Genomic DNA, 14,046 nt, shown 5'->3' on the forward strand with positions numbered 1-14,046 from the left:
CAAAACTATTTAAGGAAGCAAAATGGTTCCAAAAGTACTTTTTTTTTTTTTTTAGAGAATTTTTATGAGGTTTTGTATGAAAATACAAGAATATGGGAATGTGAATATGAGAAACAGGGCTTCAGTTTATCTTATACATATCAGAAGATACTAGATTATAGTAAACCTTTATGAATATAACTAGTGGAGATGCCTTAAGTCTTGCCTACTCTTTCTAAAGCATTAAAAACAGTACTACAAAGATATAGCTGGAGAGGTAACAGGTAGTCTTCAAAGACATAGACGTCACCTAGGAATCATGCTTTTATGGATTTCCATAAATGTTGAGTTTCATTTTTGCTTTCAAAAAATTCTTCCCCGTTAGTGAATAACAATTCAAAATGGATACCCAGAGAAATTAATACCTATATAGAATACTTAGACTTGTTTTCTCCCAAAATATTTTTGAATATCAAGCAGTAGTTCTATTTCAATCAAATACTCTATTTCTCTCCTGTAATTTAGTTTCTAATACAGCTGTCCATCTAGTTCACATGCAGTTCATTATAGCTTTTAATTTTTAACAATGCCATTGAGCTGGATGCATGAAAAAGATAATGGGTAGGCATCTGTCGTTCTTGTGGTAATGAAAAGACTGTCTTGGCTATACATTTTTAAATTATTTTTAAACATTAATGCTTTTGAAAAGAACAATTAGACCAGGGTTTGTCTTCCCAGGTGCTTGGCTAGACAATCACATCTTGTCTTGAAAAATACTTACATTGCTCCTACAGAATGTACCCAACTTCAAGACTTGCAAACATATGTCAGTAAAAACCTGTTCTTTCAGTTTGACAGATTATGTATACCAAAATAGGTTTATAAATGGCTACCCAGCACCTGCCCATCTTTTAACTAGCTATTCCTTAAAAGGCTGTTTTAAAACTTAATCATTAATTCACATCACAGTATGATAACTCTCTTATATGTGAATTTTTATACATGAGGGAAAAAGGGCCTGGAAAAAGCATTTGTATATAAGTTCAGAGGTCAGTGTTTCATATCTCAGAATTAAATGTTTTAATGGAGTGGATTACTAACCGGGCCCTATATTCTCTAAAGATAATTAGGAGCCTAGCTCTCACTGATTTTAATGGGACTTAATTATCTAAGAATCTTTTAAGAATAATTAATTATATGGCATTGCAATATATACCAGAAGTGACTTACATTTAACACAGCATGGCTTTGATCTCAAAAGGAAAACTGTAGGCATGCTACAGTCTACATATGAGTAGTAATCTAGGGCTATTGTGCTTCATCTGGTTGAATCTGCAGGCTGAGAGGCAAGAGAGAATACCTGAGATAATGTGATACAGGTGTGTAATTTACTAAATTGCAGAAGTGGATGCAGAGAATGGACCAAATGGGTAAAAATGAGAAAAAGAAAAAAAGAAAAAAAAAAAAAGGATCATCTGGTGTGAAAAATCACAATAATTTCAACAAAAGTCAAGAAAATAGCTTGCGCTGACTGACATTCATCAACTTTCATGAACTTCCAAAAACCATATACATTATTGGAGAAACAACAGGGGCAGCTATTTCATTTCCAAACAGCAATCAAAAGTCTACTTTCAGCACAGAGTTGGGAGATTCAATAAGAATTAGATTTTAGGAATTACTGCACTCTGAATTCTGTTATTTTCTTCTTGAAAGCTAAGAAAAATTTGTTCTTATGGAAAGAATGGATTTTAAATTATTGTGAAGGGGCATCAACAGCTATTTGTGAATCATTGCAAAATATTCTTCCTTCACAGATTAATAATAGAGACATGATAAATGCTAAGTTTGTTCTTAATACTCTTAAGTTTGACAGGACTTAAGTAGGATGTATTCAGTTTTTAAAGAGATTCTATCTGTACAACAAAACTCAAATTATTTCATTACATGTTACCTTATCAAAACCAAACATAGTGATGGCCATAGGTTGTAGGAAACAGTCAGGTATCTCTGACTATTAGCCATAATAACAGGATAACAGCCAAAATGTTTTATGAGCTTTGTATTAGATTATTTGGTAAGTGTTTGAAACTGGCGACAAATATAAACAGGTGACTATTATGGCAGAAGTATACATCAATATTATTTTATCAGATAACCTGAAAGACAGCAAAGGCACAGATAGAAACCTTAAAATGAACAGCAGGCGCTGTGCTGCTACAGGTTACTCTATTTGCACAGCTGTTACAAAGCCAGGTTTTTATATTTAAAAAGTTTTTTTTTTAAAGGTTATCCACCACTGTGCAATACTTAAGAGTAGGATAATATGTTACTGATACACTTTAAGAAGTTCTAAACATTATTTTATTTGAGAAGTCACCAAAATTATGTTCATTAAAATCTGTCAGGGAAAGAAACTAGAAATATGGGAAATAAACATTTTAATGTGAAATATTTTTCAGATCCAAAGCAGAAATCTGTGGGAAAATCAAAGCTTCAATCCAGAAACCAAAGTCTGAAGTGGGAAAAAAACATGTATAGGCTTTTGGCCTGCACTCCTGCTCTGCCTAACTAAGTGTTCTATTTAATGGCAACAAATTTTCTTAGGAGAAAGTGTGTTGATTTCACTTTAAAAATCTCTCGGCTTTCATTGCAAGATGAAAAAAGACACTTCTCATTTACTCCTATCACAATTTGTGACACTAATGTGTTACTTCAATATGAGTTTATGCAAGCAAGAAGAGGGAAAAAAGATCCTGACAGGCTGTGATGCAGCGCCATCATCTTGAAGAAATTTTCAGCAGTGGCTTTCAAGCCAAATAAGCCTGCACTGTGGGGAACACACTGCAGCAATGCACAATCCTCAACTAAGCAACACAGCTGCAGAGGAGAAACTCTCACAGTGAAGTAAAATGGATTCATCAGGGGGCAAAGGATGGGCATTGCCTTGAACATTATGGGATTTGGAGCCAGCATCAGGAAGAGGAATTTGCAGAGCTCAGTCCTGCAGATGTCACAACCATCAGGGAGCTCAGTTTTGAAAAATTAACATTATTTCCAAACATGCATGCTTCAGCTTCTCCTGCTCTCCCCCTCCAGGTTAACATAATTTTCTGGACCCCCAGGCTTTGATATAATCATGGCTATTCCCCAGTGATTCAGACTTCTGTAAAATCCAGAGAAAGATGGAGAGAACAGGGTCTGAGGTGTTGAATGGTACAGGGAGGGTTGCATGGGAGGAAGCTCGACTTCTGCTCCCTGGGACCTCTGCTAGGTGACTTGGTAGAACATGTAGCATGTGCAGCACGCTCCAGCAAAGCAGATTATATAAAACATCCTGCTATTCAATTTTAAGTTGCACAGGTACTGCTAATGGCTCTTATCATAATAAGGGAAGAGCTCTGTCTCACAACTGGACTTCGTCTTGCTGCTCAGTTGAGTAGAAATGTCTCTGACGCAGATGCAGACAAAGAAGACCTTACTTCATTCTTCACTGCCCTTTTAAGTAAAACACAACATGAGAAGAGAGTTCAGAAGCTAGATAGTCAGCCAGTAGGCTTTCTTTGTGTTCTCTTCAGAAAACAGATGGAATGGCTGAACTGAAATTTGAAAGAGTTAGAAATTGCCATCATGATCTGGACATGTCGGTTTACCTTGCTTCCAATCACTATTTTCGGTCCTGTGTAGTTAGATCACTGGTGTCTCTGTGAAAGACTGGCTCCAAACCCTAGGTCTGCCTGATGTGGAGTACCATGGAGTTGCAGCAGTGCTGTCAACCACGAGGGTCCTGCAGTGATACTGATAATTTTGCAGTCAACTACACGATAGAAGGGCAGTAACAGACTGTAACAGACTGTATTTCCTGCACATGGCCACATGGCCAGTCGTTTAGACAGCCTGAACACTTTCAGGCTGTTTATGACCATGATAAACTGAAAATCTATGATGTATCATGTGACAAGGAAAGCTGCAAAGCTTGATTTTTTACTTTTTTAAAAAAAAAAATATTTTTTGGATCAGAAAACTAAAAGCACTTTCAAGGCTAAGGTTGTGCCAGTAGAGGGTGGTCTTAAATACTTCAAAGACTGAAGATCAATTTGTCTTAAAGAACAAAAAATTAGGCTCATCACTAGTTTACAAATGAACTTTTTATCAAATGTCGTCCATATAATTTTTCTACTCATGAATCTCTCCACATTTTCAAATTTCAGCCATCATGCATAGTTTATTCCCACTACGGATAAATAAAACACTGTGAAATCTGCAATTGTCAGAAATAGAAGCACTGGGAGCTAAATGAAAAACCTACACAGAGGTTTACTCAAGAATTTAGGGGGGAAAAGGCAGAGCAACCATTTTCTTAAATAAAAATAATCCAGTCTTTCTGTACTGTTTTCTTCATTTCTGGATTTTAACTGGCAAAAGGATTGACAAATATCTTTCTTTTGCAAGGTATTCCAAGCCTATCTGAAAAAGGAAATATCTGAGCATGGTTAATTGCTCAGATTTCAAGCTAAACTTATTAAAGCTGAAACACTTTGGACACAGGTCTGGCTTTGCTCTGCTGCTTTGTCCATCATGTGAGAACAATTTACACTGTTTCAGGACTCTGTCTGTTCAAGCTCAATCAGAGCTTAGGTTGTGTTTGCGCTCTGTCCATCTCGAGAGGGAAATAAATAAATAAATAAATAAAATTAGAGGAAATATGTGAGCACATAGTGTGATCTGAAGTAATTCAAGTACCTGCTCCATTAGACCTCTCTGCTACCCATGCATGATACCTGTACAGCCTAATACAAGCAACAATAACAACATTTGTGAACACAGCCAAACACATGGAGGGAAGAAAATACTGGCTCCAGTATTGCTTTGCCATTTTAATCACAGGAATGTTAAAAGCATGTCTTTTTGTCATACCACAACTTGTGCTTCCAGTCCTCAATTCAGAAAGCACAGTTTTGAGACTGAAAGCTTTGCTTAACAAGAGCTCTCTCAGCAACTGAAGACAGAATTACACACATAAATTTTCTGTCATTCCCATCAAAAAACAACTCAAGGTCACACTTCAGCAGTACAGAGGCAGTGATGTTTTTCCAGTCATTAGAATTCACAGTGCTATTTACATCTGTGATGCTCAAACAATACTCTGAGGTTTCTGACACTTTGAACCAGGAAACCAAGACCAAACTGGCACCCTCTTCTTGTCCTTGTATGCTACCTGTACCAGTCCCCTCAGTTTTCTACATTTGAAAACAAAGCTAGACAAAACAATTTACAACCTGAGTCTGTAAGATATAAGATGGAAGCAATAAATCTTGATTTTGGAAAACAGCATAAAGCATAGCTTATCAAGGACACAGCCACCCAACGTGAAGTAATGGACGTACCAGCACATTTTAAGCAAAGCCAGAACAGGATGCATGTACTCTGAAATCGTTTATGCTTATTTTATCTTAAAAGATGCTTCAGGGTCTAACCTGTTTCTTCATTGATGACAGTTAATGTATTTCAGGTTGTGTAATACAAGAAAACAGCATTCTCAATATTTCTACCAGTGTGTTGAGGCATTTTCTTATACCTCTTCCTGAGAAGCTGACAATTTCTCAGCTTCAGTTTTTTGGTAGCAGTGTCTCCATCCATAACATTATTGCATGTTAGAGTAAAATACAGGTAAAGGCAGCAGGCCACATGCTGTACCCAGAAGCAGTGGGAGATCTGCAAATTATTTGCATAGGGGCATTTATTCATTTGAAAGATTTAAATGGAATAGGCTAGTCCCTTTAAGTCTGACAGTTGGTCATTATTTCCCAGCACAAACTGAGTCTAGAAGATTTGTCAGAAACCAGTTAGGTGGGGAACTAAGTATTCTGCTTTGTATGTAACCTGGACACCACTTACACAATTACTCTGTTACAGATGCTAATGCAATATCCTATCACCTTTCATTAACAATGTATATTATCATCTCTCATACAAAACTGCACTTAAAAATCACTTTCATCAAAGCTCAAAATCTTAAAAGTGGTTGTAGCTTTCTTTTTTTTTTTTTTTTTTGCCATCTTTACACTGAAACTTGTTTTAGATGTCCATTTTTAAGAGGAGAAACGCATCACACCAAACTTATTTGTACTTCTGCGTTTTCACATTCAAATGCAACTTGAATGAAAACACAAAACCCATGTTAAGATGCTGCCGTAAGACCTAAAAGATCTACATTTCCCTGTGACAAATCTCTGTATCTCAATTATGAACAGCATCACTGTCTTACGTAAGACCAGGAGGATAAACAGAACAGAGACTGCCAACGGGGCCAGGGCACAAGTTCATCATGCAGAGCTCCACAATAAACACAAGTGTCCACCAGCGTTACAACCACAGCAGTTCAGTGCCGCTTCTAATGGTAGATGAAGATATGCACAGAGCTATGCTACACCCATTTTTTAACCAATCTGGTAATTCTGCACAGCTCTTGCAATGTTCAGAGTGACATAATTAGTACCGTAACAGCAAAGATACACCTTGGCTTCTCATCTCTAAAAGTTGTTTCTTTGTGTTAGACTGTGATGCTCTCAACTAAAAGCCCTGATGCTTTTAAACAAGGACCATTTGAGGGCTCTGGGCAGCATTTGTGGGTTAAATACATGCAATCCAGATACAGACTGTTGCAAGGCACAGGAGTTTCCAGCAAAAGAAAGCAGTAAATAGCACTTTACCACTTATGAAGCTCTTTCTGGAAAACTGTTTAACCTTCTGATTGAAAGAAAGTATATTTTCTCAAAAAGCAGTTGTTGCAGAGGATGCACTTTTGGATAAATGAAAGTCAAATGGCTCTTCAGTTTATTTTAATGTTTATTGACAAAATTCAATTAGGAGCAGTACATGTAAATGCTAATGCACTCAGTTATGTTTAAGCTAGTGTGAATATATAATCCTCTTACAGTCTAGATGATTTAATAGACACTCTACTGAATAATCTTGCTTCTTTCCCCACAGGTAACACAGCTGAATATTGCAATCCACAGGCACAGGATTTAACTGGTCCTGAGGCCTTAAACTGAAACATAGCTGGAATGATGCCACTTGGAAAAAGTTATTTCTTATGGACAAAATATTTAACATTTGAAGCTCACTGAACTCTTTTGCAGAGACAGCTCTCTGAGAAGAGCTCTGTGCACAGAACTAACACAAATCAAATTAGTGCACTGAAGCTAAATAGGACAAATGTAATTTGATCTCTGAAAAGTTCTTCAAAAAGTCATTAAAACAAAGTTTTACTCTTCCTTTTTTAAAAAAGAAAAATCTAACTAGAGATGACTAGAAAAATATGACATTGGATTCCCAAAGGTAGAAGTCACAGAGCTCCATTCGTAGATAGTAAAATACACCCCCTCCCACCAGATTTTTTTTTAATTTCACCAACTCTTTGAATAGTTTTGAAAACTATTTAGTACATAAATGCTTTTCAATTTTATTTTATGATTGAAAATCTAGTAAATGCCCTATATGATTCCAGTCATGTGCTATGCAATGTTATCGTCTTGGAAATGGGCACCAATGAAACTGATAGCTACATCAAGAAGTAGTGAATAGTTTATTGCATAGCAGAACTAAATCTAAGTATTTTTTATTTTAATGTAAAATGTTTTTTTACAAAATGTTTTCCAGAGAAACCATCTTTCAACAGATTTTTTACAGACCAAAGTCCAAAATTCTTCCCTCTGAAACTGATGGACAATTTTATCATATCTCATTCTATCACAGTACTCATTCGTGCATGCAGAGGTATCCATAATGCAACACCAGCTTAGGAGAGCAATAAAGACTAAGAAAGTTTTCCCTTGACCCCAAATGCACTCCTATAGCTCAAAAGATGGATTTAGAATTTCAAACTAGCTGCAGTCCAAGTTTCTTAAATGTAGCATTTAACAGCAATCCCTAGGATGAAAATGCTAGCAGAGCTAAGAGGTCAAAACATGCAGACTATGCACCTTATGGAAATAATATGTAGCAAGAGATTCAAAAGCAGTATAGTGACAATGGAGGGTGGCTGCTTATAACCAATCAGTAATATATTGATGCCTGGGTGGTCCATGATACAATTTCTTAATTTCCCTTTTTCAATTCTTTTCCAACTAAATCTACATAAAATCCTTTGGGGAAAAAAAAAAAAAAAAAAAAAGTAAGAACCAAAGAACCATTGCTATGGAAATTTTCCAAAAACTCCCTGTTTTCCTTGCAGATTTCTATTTGGACTTACGAGGATTCTAGAATAGTTATAATGGGAAAAAAACTAGGTTTTAAGCACAAAATATTTATCATTTGAGTCTCACAAGCCTCTTACACAGAGACAGCACTCCGATAAAAGCATTCTTTGCACAGAACTCACTCTTCTTACTCTGGATGCCAATGTTTTCTTTTCCCTTTCAAACAGAAATACTGTTTTTAACTTTTCCATTTCAAATAGTAGTACACTATTAAAGTTTTTAATTTCCAATTCTTACACCTAATTAATATTTAAAGGTGTTTTTGTTTGTTTGTTTGTTTTTTTTTCCCTCAACATTACAGCAACTCACAATGTGTTACTCTCTCAGCTTTCACCCAGAGAAGTGACAGGTTTCTAACCTTCACAGCTCTAGGTAAACTTCCTCAATACAGCAACAATACTAGCTTAAAACCCTGGAGGCATGTAGAAATAAAATATCTCATATTTAAAGTAAAAATGTTGAGTACCTATTTCACAATGTTTAATACATTGGCCTGGCAATCTTGAAACAGCTGAACTAGAAGTGGCCAGGTAAAGTGAAAAATTTGACAAGTTTCTGCTATGCATTATAAAATATGCAAGCTCCATTATTGCACTAATTTGCTCAAGTCTCTGAGCAGATATCTAGATAGTTACTTACATTATTGGTTATGTGACACAGGCATATGTAAATGAATAGCAGTTTAACCTAAAAATGACCAAAAAATACCAAAGCAATTAGAATTGGAAGATACTCTACCAGTGGAAGGCTATACTGAAAGTACTTTCCTAAATTTCCCTTGGCGTTTTTATGTAAAAGAAGGATGGTTCTTAGAGTTTTCCAGCTGTAAATATTCAACTCAGCTAGGTAGGCAAAGTATAATATTTTCTGGCATAACAAGCATTTATCCAAACAGCAGTGAGTAATAAAGTGTAGAAAAAATAAATACCACAAACACAACTGAACTTAATGTTTCATCGTTTGCTCTCAGCACTAAATATCCAGCACTGCTAGGAGGAGTTAACATATTTTGGATGTTTCTAGCATGCATACCTTCTAAAAGGTCTGTGAGGACCTTCCCAGTTAGCACCTCTTAGCAGCCTCTTTGTACACATTGTTCAGGTTGGAAGTCCACAACTCCAGCTTAGGCATCTGGGAGCTGCTAATGAGACCAGTCCTTGTGATTATACTTGCTTAAAGGATTAGACCTATGTGGTTTGTTTTTTTTATAACACAGCTTCCCATTTTAATAATTGGCTTTGTTACACCAGCAGCAGAATTAAGACTGTGTATCTTCCTTTGGTTGCTGCATTATTCATGAGCATGGTGCTAAGTGTGTGTATGCCACGGCATCATTGCGCTGCTTGCTCCTCCAGGGAGCTCAACAGGAACAACCTCTGCTCTGCTTAAACTATCCGAGCAAAATTATCCCCAGACTTGTCTTTCTGTTGCCTGTGGCAATTTTCTGGTCTTGTGGCATACAAGTTTCTTTAAAAAGCTCTGACAGTTTGACTTAAATGCTGGTGATAGAATAATGATAACAAAAATAATAAGAAAACTTATTTTCTTCAGATTTTGTTGCACTCAACTGTACGTCTGTTTCTTCAAAATGAGCCTGTCACTATCAGACATGCAGAGAAAGATGAGCTGGTTGGCAGTACAGTCACATGGCACACTGGTGACAGGAATGTACAAGGGATAGATGAATGATAAATGCAAATAAAAAAATAATTAAAAAATAAAAATAAAAAAAGGAAGAAGATTTGACAGGGTTGTACTAGAGATTTTTGCTAAGCTTTTGTTTAAATCTGTGTTACAGACGTTCAGTGTGTTGTCCTTGATATAAAACAGAAGGTATAGAAGAGATATTGATTGAGTGAATTTGTTTAAAGAGTTTCCCTGCAAGGGATTTAACCATTGTTTCTGTGTTCAAAATACCTTACAGTTGAAGACTCAACAAAACTTCCTCTTGTCATGTCTGTATTCTGTCATTTATGTTTATATTTCACTTACAAGTTTACAATAATCTGATGTGATATGTATGGCTTGGTAACCTTTTCCAATGAACTTTAAAAAATAGTGACGTGCTTTTTTGGAAATAAACCCTGAGTGCATCAACTCTTTCTATTTTCATTGTTTCCCAGAAATAAAGACTAACAACAAAGATCTACTAAAATGTTATAGTACAAGTGGGTACAAGAGGAAGATGTAGCCTTTGCAGCAGTGTGGGGAGGGGGAATTGTTCGCAGTACTGGCATGCCCACAACAAATCTGGGCTGGTTTTGGTAAGAAGCCAGACCTGAGCCCAGTGGTCACTGGGCAGAGGCTGTCTTCATGGCTTTGTCAACGAGGGGTTGAAGGTCAATGTGGCAAGCAGGAAGAAACCATCACTCAGAACATATTGCTGCACAACTGATATGTTAGAACAGGTATCTCTTTAACAAATTCAAAGGGAAAATATTATTAAAAGGTTATTTGCCCTGGGGGAGACTTATTAGGAATATTTGCCAAATACAAATGGACTGTTGAACCATGCCCAAGCACTGTGATGGAGATTGCTGTTGAATCTGTGGGTAGTTTCATTCCTGTAATGGCCAGATGCCCAAATCAAGCATCATACGTACATAATTCTCGTGGCAACGTTGTCATTTAATATTGCAGAGTGACCAGTAGTCTCGTAAAGATAGGCAAAAAGTGCTGACTTTTAAAAAGGCTGTTGATTCTTCCAGCAGCCATTTCTTTATGGCTCTGCATAAAATGTTAATGCCATGACATTTGTAGAAAGCTTAAATCATCATAATGAAACAGTAGCGGTTATTGAACTAATTCATCCCAGCATGTTTCGCTGGAGATCTTTTATCAGTGGTTTTAACATAATGAAATTATAACAAGAGAAATGTGTAGTTTTCTGGTGAGAGTTAACCATATGCAATTTTGTCTGTTTATTTAAGAACCTGTGTAGTTCCTGTCACATATTATCTGAACTGAACTCCTGCCCTTAGAAACTTACATTATTTTTATTTCTTTCACAGATCTTTATTTCCTTAGCATGTAAGTGAAATATTTCAGAATTACTCCAGTGGGGAGAGAGTCTGTGAAAACAGGATTATCCCAAAGTATTCAAGGAACTCCCAAAAGTACTGAAAAACAACAGTCGGATGGAAAAGGACATTATAGTGTGATTTGAGACAGCTTTAATTTCATGCAGTGTATGATGAAGCACATCCCAATGCATCTGGGTACAGGAACAAAGCCTGAAAGAGGAAGAGCTAATGGGGTGCAATTTTTCTCTGTCTCTTGCACAAAATATCTGCAGAATGAACCCATCCACAAAGCCAAGTTAAACCAGATGAAATTCTGCTACTGTTTCAGCAAAGTATAACATAATGGAGATTATTGCAGGAAGTATAAAAAGTTGACCCTCAAGTTCTTCTGCTCTGGAGTGATAAGAGATAAATAGACCACTATTCCAAAATATTTCATGCCAGATTATTTTGCCATTAGTAGGCTTTGTATGTTTCTTTTTCTTTCTTTTCTACGAAACAAACAAACAAACAAACAAAACCTTCCAGAAATTCTACTAGTTTCCTAATCAATCAAGAATTCCAAACAAAAGGGAGAGGCAAAATCAAATGAAACTTTACAAGTTGATGCAACCTTAATTGTTTCACAAGCGCTTTACACGACTGGAACCAGTGATGTACACTCATTTCCCAAGCATTATCTCTGTCTTCTCACTTCCTCTTGTTTATTCCGAGAGAAATCAAAATGCTATTCAGCTGTTCAGCAGTGCTCTCACTACTGAGATGAAAATGTGGGAAAGCCTATTAAAAAGGTCACTATTAAGAAAATAACAACAACAAAGGTTTTTGCCAAGGTCTTTGGTGTAACAAATCTTAACTGAAAACTGTAAAGATTGCAGAGTGAAAACAGATGAAGGTTCCCCAAAATAAAACCATGACAGTTGCCATGTATAATCCTCTTTGTGAGTCTGCACAATTCATATCTGTGAATCTTGGTGTCAAATAAAATGCAACAGGAAAAGTGATCAAACCATAAATATGTGTTCATGAATGGGAGTCCACAGGGTTGTTTTACATGTTTATATATGTATAGGTACATATATGTAAATATGTGTGTATATATCTGTAAGCATATAAATGTCTGTATAATTAAAGTTACAGTTATATAAGTTATACATACTTCTATATATCACTATGAATATTCTTGCCAAAATCTACTACAAGGGCTCAGGAAGTGGGAGGAAATGACCACACCAATACTATATAGGCTTTTAAAGATTAATTGTAATAAAACTAGCCTAGTAAACTATCAGAATAATTACAAGAAGGGAAGTACATTGGGTTACAGTAAGCGAAGAGAGAGAACCTGAAATACTAAATCGGTGTCTAGGTATACCATTCAGTAGGCACTAGTTTCTGTTGATGCTACTACTGCTATAGGCATTGCCTTAGTAGGAAGTAGGAATTATTTTTAGATTAAACACTGAGCCAGTGAAGTGGCTTGAGGTGGAGAAAGTTGCTCTGCTTTTCAGTTGCAGAATGCTGAAATGCAGTTTTATGAAATGTGTGGACACAAGACAATTCTTGACACAAATAATACTTGTGGCCTGTATTTGAGACAAGCCCTTTGAGTCAGCAGAGGAAGCAAAGAAGGAAAGTGGGACCGTAGTACTGAATTTCAGTCATTTTAACCTACTGATGCACACCTGAAAGTCTGGGTCACTGTTTTCAACTGCCAGGCAAGTTTCTGAAAACAAACAAAAAAACAAACAAACAAAACAAAACAAAACAAAAAGTTCTGTCTCCATCCACTCTCCTGTAGCTCCCATTGTTGATCTCCCTCTAACATACCACACACAAATTCTAAATCTCACACAGAAGATGAGATCTTTAATCTTGGACCAAGTGAAGTGTCTTTTATGGTGTAACACCTACAGTGGAAGAATTAAATTAAATTCCCACCAACATTGACCTAGCTCCTAAATCTTACAAATTGCAGATGTTCCCTCTTGATTTACTTCTACACCATTTCTCGGAAAACAGATTTTTTTATTACTACAAGCTTAATGTCCACCAACTTCACGCTTGGCACCTCTCACGAGATGGTTAGAGTGAGTTGCACCAGGGGGATAGGTTAAATTCCTGAGTAACATTGTTATTATGTTAAATAAAGACAGTATTAGAGAGATGAGCCATGAAGCAAATCCTTCTCTTTGCCCACTAAGTGAGAATATATATGTAGTTTCTTGTTACTCTGCAAGACTTCTGTATCTAAGAGTGCTGCTCTGCTGAATTTTGACATCTTAGTTCAATTTGCATAAGGATCATTGCTATCCCACAGACTTATAAGAATTTCAAAGGCTTTTTCTTAGTAACTGAAAAAAGTGCAAATACCAGCATTTGCCCAAATGCATTAATGTCATCAATCAAGCAAACCACTCACCAGCAAAGCCAGGTCTGGAGCAGGAAGCTTACTGTTTGCATGAACATACCAGTTTGTGTATGTCCACAATCATGCAGCATCTGCTAATGCCACACAACTCTGGTCATGAGGGAGCCCTGTGGAGATAAGAGGCGGTTGTTTGTCACTTTCCATGTTCATGTTGCCTTCCCCCAGTGAGAGTTTTTGTGAAAATTAGAGTTTTGTGAAGCCTGAAGTCGAGAATTACTCTGCTCTGGGTGTCTACAAGGCAACACTCAGGTGCTCTAAACCCAAATAGTTGGAATTTTACAGGTATGGAAATCAACTTTTAGTCAGATTGAATTTAGATTTAACACACTTCATGTGTCTGCTTCTAGTA

The sequence above is a fragment of the Anser brachyrhynchus genome, assembly GCF_964034855.1.
Source record: "Anser brachyrhynchus genome assembly, chromosome: Z".
Lineage (NCBI taxonomy): Eukaryota > Metazoa > Chordata > Aves > Anseriformes > Anatidae > Anser > Anser brachyrhynchus.